Source organism: Ochotona princeps, chromosome 5 (assembly GCF_030435755.1).
Source record: "Ochotona princeps isolate mOchPri1 chromosome 5, mOchPri1.hap1, whole genome shotgun sequence".
Lineage (NCBI taxonomy): Eukaryota > Metazoa > Chordata > Mammalia > Lagomorpha > Ochotonidae > Ochotona > Ochotona princeps.
The window spans coordinates 97,512,163-97,522,250 of record NC_080836.1 but is presented as its reverse complement, the minus strand read 5'-3'; the positions used below and the strand labels follow the sequence as shown (position 1 = coordinate 97,522,250).

The 10,088-nt window shown below is 44.4% G+C and overlaps 1 pseudogene; it reads left to right on the top strand.

The window, feature by feature from the left end:
- The first annotated feature begins 266 nt into the window (after positions 1-266).
- LOC101526770 (inactive rhomboid protein 2-like) lies at positions 267-6,914 on the top strand (annotated as a pseudogene).
- The last annotated feature ends 3,174 nt before the right edge of the window (positions 6,915-10,088 follow it).

Genomic DNA, 10,088 nt, shown 5'->3' with positions numbered 1-10,088 from the left:
ATGAACTCAATATAAGCTTTACTTCAGTAGGTCAGAGACATTAATTATCCTGATTTTAAAGATGGGAGAATCATATTTTTACATATAGTAATTTGACTAAAGCTTTATCTTGAACAGGAGAAAACAGGCATTTGAATCAGGAAACTCAAAGTTTTCGTCCTCATCCACCACCTACTCAAATCATTTAGGTAGTAAAGGAATGTGTTTATATTTTACATGACTTTAATTTCATGCTTCAATTTACTCAATCGTACATAAAACCATTGATGGACACTAAAGTTGTGTTCATTGCTGAGAATATAGCTGGCATCTCAAGTGAGTAGAAACATAAAATGCTGAGAGAACAAATAAAAGGAATGATGTTTATGTTGTTATCAGAAATGTTTTGTCATGGGAGAGTCTCTGGAGTGTACCAAATAATACAAAGTCAAATGGGGAGTCACACAAAGAGTCAGGATCTGTAGAGCTGGAGGACAAGCTTGGGTGATAAGGAGGTGTCCAGGTGTGGTCATGTTGATACAATGCTACCTCATGCAGAGTGGTGATGTTCACAAAGGAGCAAAACTGTGAAGATCATCACCTGCCTGGACAGCACAGGGTTAGGGAGTTTTGAAGCACATCCGGAAATCTGGCTAAAGAGAAATGGAGGTAATCAAATTATTGGTAATTTTTTTTCTGAGAATGCACCTATAAACAAGTGTTTTCCCCAATGCCTAGCATTGACACTAAAGCCATAGTGCTTGGTAAATGAATTCCAAGAGTGTTACAGAATCCCTGTTAGAGTTTTCATGTGAAGGTAAGAATTGTGGATAGTGTAAAAATGCTGGAAAGACAACAAATAACAACAGACAAAAACAAGCTTTATACAAATTCAGTCTTTTATGGTTTTTTTAAGTAATCTTGCTAAAGTGATAGGGGACTTTGCAATTTCACTTCTATTAACAGTTTCTTAATCCATTTTTATCAATCTAGTTTTCTCTGAAAGAAAATTCACAGAACAACCTTTCTCATCAAATTTCCCTTTCGGGAGATTGGGGACAGATACAGGTCCGAGGTAAGGACTTTCCTGTTAATCCAAATTGCCCCTGGTTCATACCTTACAGACCAGGATTGCAAGTAGCTTCCAGAAGGTTTAGATCTAATAGTTAAGTTTCCAACATGAGAAGCTTCAATTAAGAGTTTTGAAAAGAAGCCAGCTCATGATTTCAAAGGAAACCCATGACTTCAGCTATAAATTCTATCAAAGGAGAATGTTGTCGGCAGGCTAGAGTTGAAACTCACATGTAAGCCAACATCTTTTTCAAGGGGATAGGAAGATTGCCTCTACTCCAGGGTAATATTGGCTCTGTGACAATTCAAACATACCATAAAAATGCTTAATGATGCATTTCACAAGCCTTGCCCATCAAAATCCCCACGTGCCTCATTTTACAATTGGAATGCTAATGGATCAGACTTTGGAGTGAGATGTATTACCAAAGTAATGGGAAAATGGTCTTATAGCAATAACAGTTACAATATATTGAGCATTTAAAATATGCAAAGTCCTGCATGAAATATTTTTCATGCATCTGCTTCGACTTCAACTTGAAGAACAGTTACAAGTGCTCTTAGTTCTACAGATCGGAAATTAGATTGCAAACATCCCATCGGTATTTTAGTGAAAAAAAATAGAATAGAAATCCAAACTTCATCATTTTAACAACATTTATTTTTACTAAGAAAATGGTGAGCCATATTTAAAATATTTTTACTTTGTTTTGTGGCCTGATAGCAAGAAGTTACAATGTTCCCAGGACAGATGAAGTTTGGAAACTGTTTCAAGTGCTCAGTTTCCCTTCCTCCAACACTTGAACCAAAGAACAGGTTAGCTGAACCTTGCATGCTGTATCCTGACTAATTCTGGGACGTGATCCAGGAAAGGTAAATGACTGAGAGTTTTACATACCAATGACCCCTTCATCAGAGGTTCAAGACACTAGACTTGACTGAAATGCTTCATCAAACTTGTGTATGAAGAAATCCCTGACCATTTCTAAGCCAGTAAAACCAGAGTAGCAAGAAGTTCTTACCTGATTTTTTTAATCATTCTAATCCTTCCCATTTTTAGTATATTAGGGTATTTTAAAATAAAACAGTAAAGAAACAGTCATCAAATAAAAAAAGCTACATGTTAAGACTGATGGCTATTTAGCATAAAGCCTTAAAAAATTATATTTCCAATTCACTTTTGAAATTATTTGAATATCAATATAATGCTGAAACTGTTGCAACTTTGGCAAATTTCGGAGTACCAATGTGCCTCTAAAATCATACACACACACGCACACACACATTAATAAATTGATCAATAGTGCTTTAGATGTTTCTCAGCATTTTCATTAGCCTTTTTTCCTATTACCCGTTGACATCTACATTCTTACTAATTAAGCTAGAACAGCACCTCAATGCATCTGTAGCAAACAAGAGCATCCTCTTCCACCAAAAGGCTAAAACTGAAGGACATCAAGCTACAAAATGGAAAATAGTTTAGTAATTTGTTGTTAATATTATTACACAGAATACACAAAACATTGAGTGTAAACATGTCACAAATCATAAAATAAGTAAAATAAAAATAATTTTAATTAATAATTAAATGTTTTTCTCGATTCCAGTGGTCTCTACTGTTCGTAAATTGGACTATTGCTTAGGAAATATTCAGTCCAAACTGTCCCTTTGAAGTGGAGTTCTTCTGCAACCACTGACTTGAATTGGTCACATGACTCATATTGACCTTTGGACAGTGAAAAGACATAAGGCAAACGAAGACTTCAACAGTAAATGCTTGGTATATCTTGCCTTCATACACTGCAATGAATGACACAGGCAAACTAAATAGGTCCCAACAGCTGCTCATCATGGGACTGGATCAATCTGTTCAAGTCCATTCTTCTGAAACAACACCTTCCATTGTGACAGTGTAATGAAAAAGAAAACTAAATGCTTGATGTTTCATTTGTGTATGGTTTCTTGAAGATAACTCTCACAAACTTTCTTGTGTCTAATCAGAAACAAAATATTGTTAGAATTTCTTCACACAGGTAGACATTTTCTTATTTTTATTACCCCACTTCTAGTTTCACAAAAACTTACAGAGGACAGCTACCCAGCAGGTACAAGAGGGACCAGACCACCCGCTCCCATGGTTCTCAGCACATCAGCAGGGAGAGGGCTCAAAAGGTGGTTCCTTCTAGCGTTTCTGCATCTCTATGACTGGAGTCCTCACCCTCCTGGTTCTGTTCTGTTCCGTCTAATGGTCTAGATGTTCAGGTCTTGGTGCTGCATCTTGTCTCTTGCATTTAACTTCTAACCTCTGCACAGTATTCTCATAGAGCTAGACTGCAGCAATTTGAACTTTTTTTTTTAATGTAACCTATCTCAAAGTCTCCAGGGATGGGTCTTCCTCATCAACCTCTTTGAAAAAATGATAAAAAAATAACATATCCTCAAATGATGTCTATAATCCAATTCCTAGCACATAGGGAGGCAAAATGACCTCAGAAAGCAGAGGAGAGACTCTGCATTCTTGAGCCTCACCCAGGCCACTTCTATATCGCTTTTTCTACTTCCCAAAGGCTGGAGCAGAATTCTCTATGAGGTATGCATGCTAAGCTCTTTGCTTAGAGACATCCAAGTTTAAACTTTGATCTTCTCCATCTCAGGCAAGAAATTCAAACAGGGTTTCATCTGGGTTAACACAGAGGAGAGTCATTTACTCATTGCCAAGCAAAGAATAAAAAAAAAAAAAATCACTGTCACCCCTTGCAAGTTGATGTGAATCTGGTAATGTCAAGAAGAGAATACATTTTACGATGTATGAGAGAGGATGTAAAATTATGCAGTAGAGATTCCAATATTTATGTTCTCAATTGTTTTGTACCTCAGATAGTTGAAGAGGTACAGGGAAGAAAACAGAAATCAGTATCTTCTGTTTCAAGTTACTGCTACCATGTTTCACTATGAAGTCACTGGTGTTGTTTTTTTCTTTTGAGTGAGTGCATCAAAAGAATAAATGTGATTGACAGCTAAAATTTGAACTGTTGGATGTTTATCTACACAACATAAGTTCTATGTGTACGGGAAACTTTATTTTTCTTACTGCAGGAAACAGAATGTTGTGTTCTTCAAGAGAAAATATTAGTTGAGGGAATGGATAGAAACAAGCTAAAAGTTTGTTTCCCCACATGGCTTTGACTTAGAGGTGTTTGACAATTTTGTGCAAATTTGGAAAAATAGCTCAAATATTAAATCTCTTGGGCCCGGCGGCGTACCCTAGTGGCTAAAGTCCTCGCCTTGCACGCGCCGGGATCCCATATGGGCACTGGTTCTAATCCCGGCAGCTCCACTGCCCATCCTGCTCCCTGCCTGTGTTCTGGGAAAGCAGTCGAGGATGGCCCAAAGCCTTGGGAACCTGTACCCGTGTGGGAGACCAGGAGGAAGTTCCTGGCTCCTGGCTCCTGGCTCCTGACTCCGGATCGGCACAGCACCGGCAGTTGCGCTCACTTGGGGAGTGAATCAACCAATGGAAGATCTTCTTCTCTGTCTCTCCTCCTCTCTGTATATCTGACTTTGCAATAAAAATAAATAAATCTTTAAAAAATATATATATTAAATCTCTTTTCCCCACCTCAATTTATATGTAGTCAAGTACAAGCCACTCTTCTTGCTAAAACATCACATGCATGCATAGGTTTTTGTTATTCAAATGATGCATGCTGTTTTCATGAGACGTAGGTGTAACCATCATTAAAAAAAATCACATTTTCATCAGATTTAACGGTTCATATTCCTTAAAAGTAAGTAACCCATTTTCAGTAACAAATTCATAAGCTCCTTTTGTTCGTAAATGACAGAAAGGAACAGTTTTGAATAATGTAGCTATAGTTTTTATAAAATGTTTGGCCACCAGATGAGGTGGACCGGCCACACGTCCCGCACCCACCGCTCACCCCGGGCATGCTGTCCCTCTCCTCCTTCACCAGCGTCCGCCCGGCCTCTCCCAACTATCCCTCCGCAAGAGGATGTCCATGGCCCACATGAACTTCCAGGCTGCCTCCGCGCTCCTCAAAGGGCCCTCGGTGCCGGAAGCTGCCGGCCAGCGGTGCCGGGTGGTCAAGCACAGCTTTGCATACCCCAGCTCCCTGGAGGAGGACGCCGTGGATGGGGCAGACACCTTTGATCCCTCGTTTTTTAGTAAGGAAGAAATGAACTCCATGCCTGATGATGTCTTCAAATCTCCACCACTCTCTGCCAACTACTTCCGCGCCATCCCACACTCGGTCTCACCAGTGTCCCCAGAGAGGGTGCAGATCCCACTGAGGGACTCCTGCCGAACCTCAGCTCCCGGGACCAAGCGTGGCCGGGGTATCGCCTCCACGGTGAAACACTTTGCATTCGACCGCCAAGAAGCGGCACTATGGGCTGGGCGTGGTGGACAACTGGCTGAATCGCAGCTACGGCCGCAGCATCAGCAGCACAGTGCAACGGCAACTGGAGAGCTTCGACAGCCACCGGCCCTACTTCACCTACTGGCTGGCCTTCGTCCACATCATCATCACGCTGCTGGTGATCTGCACGTACAGCATTGCGCCCGTGGGCTTCGCCCAGCATGCCACCACCCAGTTGGTGCTGCGGAACAAGGGTGTGTACGAGAGCGGGAGAATTTCTGGATCGGCCCCATCTCAATTGACCTCATCCACCTGGGCGCCAAGTTCTCGCCCTGCATCGGGAAGGACCAGCAGATCGAGCAGCTGGTGCGGCGAGAGCGCGACCTGGAGCAAGACTCCGGCTGCTGTGTCCAGAATGACCACTCCAGCTGCATCCAGACCCTGCGGAAGGACTGCTCGGAGACCTTAGCCACTTGTATCAAGTGGCCAGAAGATGCAGGGTCCGCCCTGGAAGAGTCTGACCCGGGCCAGAAGCAGACATCGGGCGCTGTGTGCCAGCAGGACTCCAGGACCTGTGAGGAACCAGCCTCCAGTGGTGCCCACATCTGGCCTGATGACATCACCAAGTGGCCGATCTGCACAGAGCAGACCCGGAGCAACCACAGCAGCTTCCCGCACATGGACTGTGAGATCAAGGGCCGCCCCTGCTGCATCGGCACCAAGGGCAGCTGTGAGATCACCACCCGGGAATACTGGGAGTTCATGCACGGCTACTTCCACGAGGAGTCGACACTCCGCTCCCAGGTGCACTCCCTGGACAAGGTGTGCGGGCTGCTGCCCTTCCTGAACCCCGAGGTCCCTGAACAGCTCTACTGTCTCTGGCTCTCACTGTTCCTGCATGCTGGCGTGGTGCACTGCCTGGTGTCTGTGGTCTTCCAAATGACCATCCTGCGTGACCTGGAGAAGTTGGCTGGCTGGCACGCATCTCCATCATCTTCATCCTCAGTGGCATCACGGGCAACCTCACCAGTGCCATCTTCCTCCCGGCGGGCAGAGGTGGGCCCTGCCGGCTCGCAGTTTGGCCTGCTGGCCTGCCTCTTCGTGAAGCTCTTCCAAAGCTGGCAGCTGCTGGAGCGGCCATGGAAGGCCTTCCTCAACCTCTCGGCCATCGTGCTGTTCCTGTTCATGTGTGGTCTCTGCCCTGGGTGGACAACATCGCGCACATCTTCGGCTTCCTCAGCGGCCTGCTGCTGGCCTTCGCCTTCCTGCCCTACATCACCTTCGGCACGAGCGACAAGTACCGCAAGCGGAGCTCATCCTGGTGTCGCTGCTGGTCTTTGCCGGCCTCTTCTCTTCGCTGGTCCTGTGGCTCTACATCTACCCCATCCACTGGCCCTGGATTGAGCACCTCACCTGCCTGCCTTCACCAGCCGCTTCTGTGAGAAGTATGAGCTGGATCAGGTGCTGCACTGGCCGTCCCTCTGAGCCCCACGCTGCAGACAAGGATACCCAGGGGACCCCCAGAGGGCCATGCCCAGGCCTCCGAGGCTCGATGACCCAGCTGTGACACCTGCAGATGGGGGAGTGGGCTGCTTTTCTTCCCAGGGCGCCCAGCAGCTGCCCCTGCCCGTGCCTTCTCGAGGTCATCACTGGGAGAGGCCCTTGCTTGGGCCTCGGCTGCCCCTCAGCTGCCCCTAGGACCAGTTCCACGGCAGCCCCCTTTTCTGGCAGCCTCCCTCCCGTGCACCCCTGCACGGACTCATGAGCTTACCCGTCAAGGCTCCAGGGCAGGGCAGACCATGGCTACAACCAGGGTCAGAGAAGAGCAAGGTCCCGCTGGGCTAGGGCCCTGGGGCCTTGGCCAATCCTGGGTGGACGGAGGCTGGGGGCTGCACCGCCCTTGCCCTCGCCCTGTTGAGCACAGGGTTTTCTGACTCAGGAATCGGCTGCAGTGAGAACCTCCCTACTCCCGCCACCCCCACGGCCTCTCCCTGGCCCAGACAGGAGCCACCCCAACACCTGCTTCCACTGGGGCCTGGCTGAGACCTGAGCAGGCCTACTGTTCCAGTTTCTGTCACGGTCCTAATTTGTAAGAATAACACTGACTTTGTACGAATTAAAAAAATCATTTGACACTGATTTATAACTATGATCTCTTGAAAATCTATGTTTGCAATTTGATATTTATGCAATAATTAGAATGTTCAAAGTTTTGGTTCATTTCTTACAGAACTATAAGACGTCTATATCAGATCATTTAAAAGAAAAAGCAGTCTGAAGAGGCAACTTCATGAATATAAGCACTTTTACAGATTACCAACTTTTTGGTTAGGAGACAAACTCTTATTTCAGTAATTAAATTAAAAAAACATGAATCTCTCATTCTCTCTTGAATGTTTCATTTTCATCACTGATCCTTAGTCTCTGAAGTTTAAAGAGACACCGTCGAGGAATGAGGAAAAAGACCCTTCTTTCCACTTTTTCTCCATGTCCCTAAAGTTGATTTGAAAAGATAAATGCTATACTGTAGCCATCAGCCAATGTAAGGTTGGTGGATAAGATACATTGATGACTGCTTTCATAGGACAAGAAAACATTTGCTTTTTCTCTTCAAGAGTAACATATACAGATAAGTCTTTCTGTTTTACAGAGTAAGATGCAGGATTACAAATCTGAACTAAGCATTTGAGAGTACAGCATACCCACAATGCTGAGTTATATGACTTACTCCTGAGTGTAACAGTGCAAATGATTTCCTATTGCCAGCAGCAAAATATATAAAACTTAATTAGCTTAAACAACCCTGGGACTCATCACATCATGTTGGAAGACAATCCCCTGTGGATCTCCTGAATCTCTGTACACAGTATGGGTGGAACGCCTACATCCTTCTCTTCCTGCTCGTATTCAAACACGCTTGCATGTTGGGCAGTGTTTGAAGACAACAGAAACCATCATCCTCTGAAGTAAAGAGTAGACTTGTTAAATGGCCAGTCAGGGGAGGGAGGATTGCAAGGCCCACAAAATCATTTCAGTTGCACCCACCAGGCGACTCTAAGTGGGACTGAAAAATTCAACAATTCAGTAATGATTGAAAATGTATCTTAAAAATCCAATCATTTATACCAAACTAATTTTTACGATGATAATTTTGCATGGCCTGTAAGTGCCATTACGAATACCCAAATGGCTCTTGGCAGAAAAAAAGTCCCTACTCATATAAGATAAATATAACACCAGAAAAAAGAGACATGCTTACTTTCCACTGTGAAGATTTTATTTTTCTAAGATCTATTTTATTTTTTTATCCTGTAACACAAGTCACCATCAGAGTAGGTAATATATGACCCAATATGTATTTTCCCATGGGAATTAGGGCCATAGTGAGCCAGGACAAGTAGTAATATTCTAACATCATGCTTTATGGGTAGAGTCACCCTTTGTCACTTACTCAGGGATTTCATACCTTCTGTCGGGACTAACCTCCTGGCTTCAATGAACAATCACTTTACAGATGCCTCATGGCTCCCTGCAGTCTTATAATAACACTAGTGTAGACTCAGGCGCATGTGTCAGGGCTCCAATACTGCTTCTTTGTGACTCTCTGCTTTGCTATGTGTATTGACTATCCACTATGGAGTTCACAGCAAAAGAATTGATCAAATTTTCCTCTCTGAAAGAAAAATGCAATAATGAAAATTATTTTTTGAAAATGTTTGATGATATTTACATCACTGACAAGGATGCACGCCCATGTGGCCCACTGAAAAGGGTTGGAAGGGTTGGTGTGTGGGGTAAGGGGGTTGGGACAAATAATTCCAATTTTTCTTTTCTTTCCTTTTCTCCTGTATTTAAGGAAGGAGAGAGGGAGGGAAAGGAAGGGGATTGCTCCTAGTTGCTAAACTACATCAGTACATGGAGAAGGGGGAAGTCTACTTGATGATATCTTATAAACCCCAAAGTAGAGAAGAATATTCCAAGGATATTGATTGAGTGACTTTGATAATTCTGAGACACTGCTATAGTTTTGTTACTCCAAGCTTGAAAGAAATCCTTCTAAGGTCCATTTTCTGGCAGAGCTCACTCTAGTGCATCCACTTACCCAGACACTCACTGCCAAAGCTCAGCCAGGATAGTTGTCCAACTTGATCTGTTCTCCACCTTCGGACAAGGCACTCACCATCCTGTGCAGGTCCAGATGAGCTGGCTTTCACATCCTCTATATGCACCTTGGTAAACTGTCCACTGAGCAGCCATGAACAATCAAGGAGGCCCCGAACCAACATGTGCAGTTCAAGGTTGCACCACAGATCTTACGATTCTCCCTGCGGCCAAAGTTTTGAGTTCAGTTGTCCTGTTGGGGAGATCCCCTGAAACCTCATCTGCGATGACCTCAGAGCTGATTTTTGCATATGCCAGCAAGTCCAGGGTCCAGCTTAGTTCATCAACTACACAGAGCTATGCACACACTGGTAATTTAGTTGCCTGATCAGTTCTGTCCCCAGCTCCATGTCCTATGCAAACATATGAGTTCTGCAGCCCAGCCCAACCCAGCATGACACAGATCTGGCTATTACACACCAGTGGAACTGCAGCCTAGCTGTGGTAATCCCCCAAATCCCTCACCAGGCATGCCCACAGCCCCATTCTTGTGAATGC